Genomic DNA, 7,678 nt, shown 5'->3' with positions numbered 1-7,678 from the left:
AGGCTGAGGCCGGACCCGGCGAAGCTGAAGCTGGCGACGAGGCTGAGGCCGGACCCGGCGAAGCTGAAGCTGAAGCTGAGGCTGGACCAGGCGAAGCAGAAGCTGAAGCAGAGGCTGAGTCCGGACCAGGCGAAGGAGAAGCTGACGCTGAAGCTGAGGCTGGACCAGGCGAAGCAGACGCTGACGCTGAAGCTGGGTCTGAGGCCGGACCAGGCGAAGCAGACGCTGAAGCTGGGTCTGAGGCCGGACCAGGCGAAGCAGACGCTGAAGCTGGGTCTGAGGCCGGACCAGGCGAAGCAGACGCTGAAGCTGACGCTGAAGCTGAGTCCGGCCCAGGCGAAGCAGACGCTGAAGCTGACGCTGAAGCTGAGTCTGAAGCTGAGTCTGAGGCTGGACCAGGTGACGGCACGGGAGCCGGGGGTGACGGAGCCACAGCTTTAGGGCCAGCGGGCGCGGAAGCCCCTGGCTGGAGACAGGCAGGGCCAGCGGGCGCGGAAGCCCCTGGCTGGCGAGCAGGAGGGCTCACAGCTGGCTCTGGGTGCTGTGGCTGCAGGTCCGGGAACTGAACTGACTGGACGGGAGGCGACTGGACTGACTGGACGGGAGGCGACTGGACTGACTGGACGGGAGGCGACTGGACTGACTGGACTACAGAGGACTGGAGGACGGGAGGAGACTGGACTACAGGGGACTGGAGGACGGGAGGAGACTGGACTACAGGGGACTGGAGGACGGGAGGAGACTGGACTACAGGGGACTGGAGGGAAGGCTGAAGAGCAGGTGAGTGAACTGACTGGAGTGGGGAAGCTAAGGGATGAACAGAGGTTGGCGATGCTAATGGCTGAGCTAATGACAGAGTTACCGAGGGGGATAAGATGGCGGCCTGGGCTAATAAGGCTGGTGCCTGAGCAGGGGACACCTCAGCTAGCCTAACCAGGGACAGTGCGAGGGCGTGAAAGGTAGGATCAGGAGGCGGATGAAGAGGTGAAGTAGTAGGTGGGCCGGTTAGCTCTTCCAAGCCTCCAGGGGGGTCAGGCTGGGTTGAGGCTGCCCTCAGCCTGGGCGCTGGGACAGGCACGGGAGGTGGCTGGACACCAGTCACCCCCACCCGGGACACAAGAGTGGATGTAGACTGCGTCGCAGCTGCCTTCCTCCTGGGAGCTGGCACCGGTGTGGGTGTAGGCCGGGCCCTAGACATCTGAGGAGGTGAAATGGCCGAAGAAGAAGGCCAAATCTGGGCTGCCGTGCTGGTGGGGAATGGCTGAGTGACGGGTGTGGAAATGGTGACCGGGTGTGTGCTACTGGCAGGTTTATCAGCGTTCAGTCTGTTTCTTCTGCCACCACGATTTACAGTCTTTGCGGGAGCACAGCAGAAAAACTCTTCCCAGTCTACATCATCCAGGAGGGAATCTCCCCATGAATCGGAGATGAGTCCCTTAGTTACTCTGGGTGAAGTGTCAAATGAGGAGGGTGGAAAACAATTACCGGAACTCACCACCGGGAGTTGTTGACAATAGTCCGTGTTATGGCGGCGTGTGCGCCGCTTTCTCCGGGAAGAGGAAGCGGCCGGGGTGAACAGCTGAGCCTCTGGCGCGGTAGCCTCCATTGAGCCGAGGTGGGAGGCGTAGCCGCGGTGTCGTGGCGAAGGTGGAGGTCCGGCGAATGAGGCGGCGGGTGTGTGAACGAGGAGCGGAGCGGCGAGAGAGGGAGCGGCCGAAACGCGGCATGAAACGTCCGCTCTCCGCGGCAAATGCTCCGGGGCAGGTGTGGCAGCAGGTGGGGGAACGCGGCGTCTCCGAGGCCCGCCCAGAGCCAGGCGAGTCCCCTCGAAGACGTGCTCTCGCTCCGCGAAGAGCCGCTGTTTTCCCCTGACCAACTCTGCCCAACGGTAAAGCGCTGCCACCTGCCGCTCGTTGAGGTCCGAGTCCGCTGGGTCCCAATCGTGTCTTCGTGGCACGGGTCGTCAGGAACCCTGACAGCTGCGTGTCTTTGCCCTTCTCTTTCTCCCCACTTTTCTTTCCAGATCTATGTATCTGGCCAAGGATGTATTTGCATTCTAAGCATATCCAATTAAGATTGCCATCTCTAAACAAGCGGCCATAATTTAAGATCAGTCTGTGGTTACACATTTCCGGAGAGCTTAATATGTAATCACTAACCAGCGCTTTGGTTGGCTTATTGAATTGATTGAAGCAATTCATGCTGAGGTATTTTCCACTTCCTCCTCAGGTTCCCTGGTTCCAACTCCCCCCCACTGAGGCTCCTGCAGGTACATAAGCACCTGCTCAATCTTCAAAAACCTCAGTTTTACTGAAGCAGCTAAACTTTCCTATGTGGTAGGTTATCTATGACTTAAGGCCCTAGCTTAGGCTCTTATGATTTGCTTATTGAGGAATTAAAGAAAACCTTTCACAGCCCTTTAATTGTGTCCAAGAGACCAATTTGTTTGTCGAACTGTTTCAAATACACAAAGCCTACCTCCCCAGCTAGCTCTGAGCCTACAAACTCCTACATTCCTGGTCTCACATTAATTTTCCCAGGAATACAACAATACAGGTATACAACAAGTTTTCAATAAAGGTAAACCCCTCTCATTCCCAAGACACTGTTCATACAATTGACCATTGACCTTCTCCTAGGTGCTCCACTACCCACCAAAAAAATATTTAACTTCTCTTGTGAGGGTGGACATGGAAAAATATATCAAAGACTCTTTCGCAGTTGGAATTATTTTCACTAAACTAGACCCCCATAATGTAATGCATTTCCCCTCATCCACATCCATAAGGGTAACGAATGGAACTGTGTTTTACATGCCTCTGGCACACTTCGAATATCTAGTCATGCCCTTCACCATAACCAATACGTCTGCTTCGTTTCAGGCACTATGTTGTAAGAAACTTATTAGCTTCTTCAGTCATGCTGACAGATTATATTTACTAGACATTCATTTCTGTATGACGTAGCAAAACTGAGACACACTATTGAAATTGTGAGATTTTTTTTCTTATATTAATATTTTATTGATTAAATGTCCAGTTAATTTTCTGCACAGACAAAGAAAAGACACAGAAAAGGGAGTTTTCTTGGTCCGGCCCACAAAAGATCAAATGTCTCTTTTCCACTTGTACCTATTTGGCTCAACTCTGCTCTACTCGGTTTCAATCGTTTTCCATTACAATTCAGATACCACCTCAGTGTCGATGGGATCTTTATAGCAATGCATCTGAAAGTCTGTGACATCATTTGCATGTGACACAAAAATAACACAACAATGGAGTACGTCATGGCAATGGGGTACTCGCTGCTCAGTCTAGGGCTTTTTGTCAGAATCAAGGACCATGGTGTTGGTTTGAGTAGTCATTTCCCCCATTGCCGGGTTTCAAAAGTGATGGTTGTGATTTTTGTAAATAAGTTGATTTCATGACTCACTCGATGAGTCACGAGAACCCTGGCCAAACAGGAGCTAAAAAATCTACTAAATACCAGGTACTACTACTAAATGGAAAACTAGAGATGGCATGATACCACTTTTTAATGTCCGATACTGATTCCAATATCATAAATTTGGATATCTGCCGATACCGATATGAATCCCATATAGCGTATTTTGTAATCAATAAAACGTTTTTTTATAAATATCTTGCTGCATTTTGTATAAGTTTACTCAAGCTTTAAAAAACAAGAGACTGAAGCGATTCTGTTACACCTGTATGCAAAAAATACACTCTCCCCAAAACATTTTATAGTTCAGCAACACTGATCAATCTAATAAATTTAAAACTACACCATCCTCCCTATTCTGGTATTTTAAAGAGTACTTACCTACCTAACTAATAGGGTTGCCAACTCCCAGCAAAAATGTTAGGGAACCACCCCCCGCCCTTAATCGATGTAATCAACTTTAACTTAATGCAAATGTAAAACAAATGCACAGAAATCAACTATTTTTCTACACTAATTAAATAGATTCAACATCTTTCTTCAACAGAATTGCAGACTGCACAGATGGTACCTTAACAAAGGAAAAAGTACTATAGCTTACTAGGGTGTATATTAGACTTATTAGTTACTATATACAATAATGGATTTCTATACATTTAATCAGATGACCACTTTTGTTGTAAGATTCAGATAATTACTTATTCAAAGTTTTTAAATGACATAACAAAGAAAAAATATTTATTTGTGCCCCCCTCTCCCTGTTAATGGCCTACCTGGCCCCCGACAAAGCTTTGCTAGACCCGCCCCTGCACAGTTACCAGCCGTCAGCTATGTAGAAAAGAATCCTGGTGTTATTTGTCTCTCAGAAACAGTTCATAACTTCCCTTCAAGTCATTCATGTCACCTAAAAGGTAAACCTGTTTCTCCATCACCTGCTCAGCTCTAGTAAGGACATCTCCTGGTTTCATATTCATGTTTCCCTCTCACCACATATCCAAACGGATATCATGACCAGAAGCTTTTACAGCTCTGCCTCCAGCAAACCTCAGCTGATACTAGAAAGTAATATTAAATACATTCTAACAACAGCTTATCACGCTTAAACGTGCTGCTGTTGTTTATCCACTGGTCTCTCTCTTTCTAGTGCAAAGTGGGCGATAAACAAACAAGAAAGACGGGACTTGCAGCAGAGAGCCAATCAGCTGATCATTGATCAGTTTCATGTTTGAAGTAATAACAGGAGAGGGAGGGGGAGTGAATGAGTGAAGTAGATGTAACTGTGCAGCAAAGACAGAATAATGCCAGCTTTGTGTCTATTTTTTAATTCTGTACGAGACAAATCGCTTCCTTTTCACCTCAATATGGAACTCTGATGGCCAGTCCAGCTGTGGCTCAATATATCAGTTGTTAAGCTTAACGTGGAAATACTATGCAAACATTCAGGGATGAACTTACACACTTGCTGTACTTCTCTGGGATAGTTTTTGCCGAGATGAAATGCCACGGTTAGGAAGCATGTGGCAAGGCTTCAGATGCTCCAACAGGTCTCGCAGACAACAGCCGCTCTATCACGTGACACATACTGCTCTGATGCGCCGAGCTGGGTTTCGCCAAGTAGCGTTTTGTGAGGTGATTTTGTGATACTTTGGATTGGATTACATTTTTTATTTCTCTCCGATATCTGATCCAGTAATTTAAGTCAGTATCGGACCGATACCGATACCTAATATCGGATCGGTCCATCTCTATGGAAAACCCTAAAAAGCTGAGCCAAGTTGAGCAGGTACTAGTGGAAAAGAGGCTAAATGAATTGTGTGTGGCCTGCGATGTAAAGTGAGTCTGACATCCCAGCTGTAGATATTGTGGTCTTACAAGTTTGGAAAACTTTCTGTATGGCTTTGGGAGACCAAGGCAAGCTTCAGCTCAGGATACCACCCTCAGTCCAACGGCCAGACAGAAACACTAAATCAGGAGTTACAGGCAGCCCTGCTGTCACTTCACCCCTCTGAGGACCATTCATAGAAATGCAAGTAAGCTCTGCACATCCATACCTCCACACTAATCTCTGACACCAAAAGCTCTTTGTACTGGCTCAAAAACTCTTCTCTTTGTCGCGTGTATTTCCTGCCTATTTTTCCTGCCTTTTCTGGGCTTTCTCCTGACATTCCCAGTGTTTACCTTTGCTCCATAGTAACATAATCAAAAAAGACTAAAGATTTCTCTTAGTGTCTCTTGGTTCTGCATTTGGTTCCAGTTTGCCAACCAGACACACTCAAGATCAAAATTAGAAAAAAAAAATTCTAAATATTAAAGTCACTACTTATTCCCTTTTAAAATGATTCAGTCAGAGGGATGCATTTAATTTTTTTAGAATCTGAAAATATGAGAAGTAGTTGTAGGAGGATAATTGTTAGAGTATCTAAGACATTACATGTCATGTAATTGAGAACACTGTAGTTTGAATTTCTTGCCAGTTCTCTCTTGAACGGGGCAAATCTTTTTCTTGGCATAAAGTATCTCACCACCTGGAAGAATTTGGACTGAAAATCCACTCTGCAGTGGCCAAACGAGGGTCAGCGCCAGTGCATAAGGACTGGACAGGCAACCAACTCTGACAGTGGGGCATTTGGCCCTCTTTACTTTGGTGTTTCATGAAAGAAATAAGCTATGACAGATGGGCGTACATTCATACTGTCATTTCAACTGACAAAAATATGTCTGCTAAACAGAGGTTATAAATGAAGACGCATAGTAGGAAACCCAGTAAATTTACATTTAAAACAGTATGACAAAGTAAACCTATAACCACCACCATAATCGACTGCATAGTAAACTCAAGCCTATTTTAAATGGTCTTAAACTGGTATGCATAAATACAACTAGTGTACTTACAGACAATTTCAAGAGTTGTTCTGGATAAATCAAGGTTTAAGAAAAAACCTTGTGGGAGGGCGAGAGCCAATCACAGCTGTCATAGAGCAATAGGCAGGGTACACCAGGGCAGGTCACGCATCTATCACAAGGCCAATACCAGTAGCGGTTTTAGATACGGGCGGTTGCCCGGGGCGGCATCATGGTGGGGGGTGGTATCACGGGCATCGGCAAAAAAAAAAAAAAATGCTGGTACTCATGCTGCCCCGACGTCAGCCAGCGCATATTGGGAATGTCACAGGCACCGATCGGTTTTCTGTCACCCATTTGCTGGGAGTAAGGGCGCCCTCCGTTTGCGAGGTGCGCCTGCTGCTTGCGGCGCAGAGAGGAGAGGGCGGCTGGAGCAGCATCTAATAACCAACTCGCAAAATAAAACATAATAAAAACAAACCAACAAACACGAAAACACCAGACATTATAATACACACTACCGATGTTTTTTCGAAATTCTGTACACGAAAAGTGAGCGCGAGAGCCCTCGGTGCGCCTGCTGGCTGCTGAAGTCAAAGTAAACTTTATTGTCATCTCCGCTACATACAGTCCAGTATATAGAGAGACGAGACGACGAGGCTCCAGTTACAGCAGTGCAAGTAAACAAACAATAAATATAAGAAGAGTAAGAAAATAAATATACACTTTAGGACCAGGGGTAAAGGGATCAATAACAATTAAAAATTTACAGTTTGATGATTTAAAGTCTCACACACAAGCCGTCGAAAGGGGAGGGGAGCCCTGCTGCTTCCAAATAGAGCGCATTTCATTTATAATGTTGTAAATCCAAGCCCATTATGTATTCATGATTTGAATCCTGGGTTGTGTGAAATCTCAGAAATGCACCCTAGACAAAGCGAATCTGTGAAGGTGTGGTGTGTTAGATCATGTTGTGGTGATCCTTAAGTTGAGGGATGGGTGTTCATACTGGAGTGCAAAATTAAAACCAATGGAAGATGGACAAGAAAAGTTCAAAGCCATCAGGTGCTCAGTTTAGAATAAAGAGAAAAGAAGAGGAAGAGAAACGAGCAAAAGATGCAGGTAAGCAGATGTGTCATTGGATAATGGCAGGTCATCCTGAAACAATCAGAATCAGAATACTTTATTAATCCCTAAGAAAATTATGTGTGTTACAGTTGCTCCAAGAAGAAATGGTAAAAATAGTAACAGTAACAGACTAAACTCCAAACAATACATTATGTTACAGATTTTAATATTAATTAGTCATTGTCAATTGTTGATTTGTCCTGTTCTCATTGTATGACGAATTATGATGGCTGTTTGGTAGCCGTTTGCATACTATGCATACTCT

This window comes from Neolamprologus brichardi, chromosome 22 (genome assembly GCF_056152115.1).
Source record: "Neolamprologus brichardi isolate AB-2024 chromosome 22, ASM5615211v1, whole genome shotgun sequence".
In the NCBI taxonomy this organism is placed as follows: domain Eukaryota; kingdom Metazoa; phylum Chordata; class Actinopteri; order Cichliformes; family Cichlidae; genus Neolamprologus; species Neolamprologus brichardi.
The sequence above is the reverse complement of the archived record's forward strand: the minus strand, read 5'-3'. Positions refer to the sequence as shown.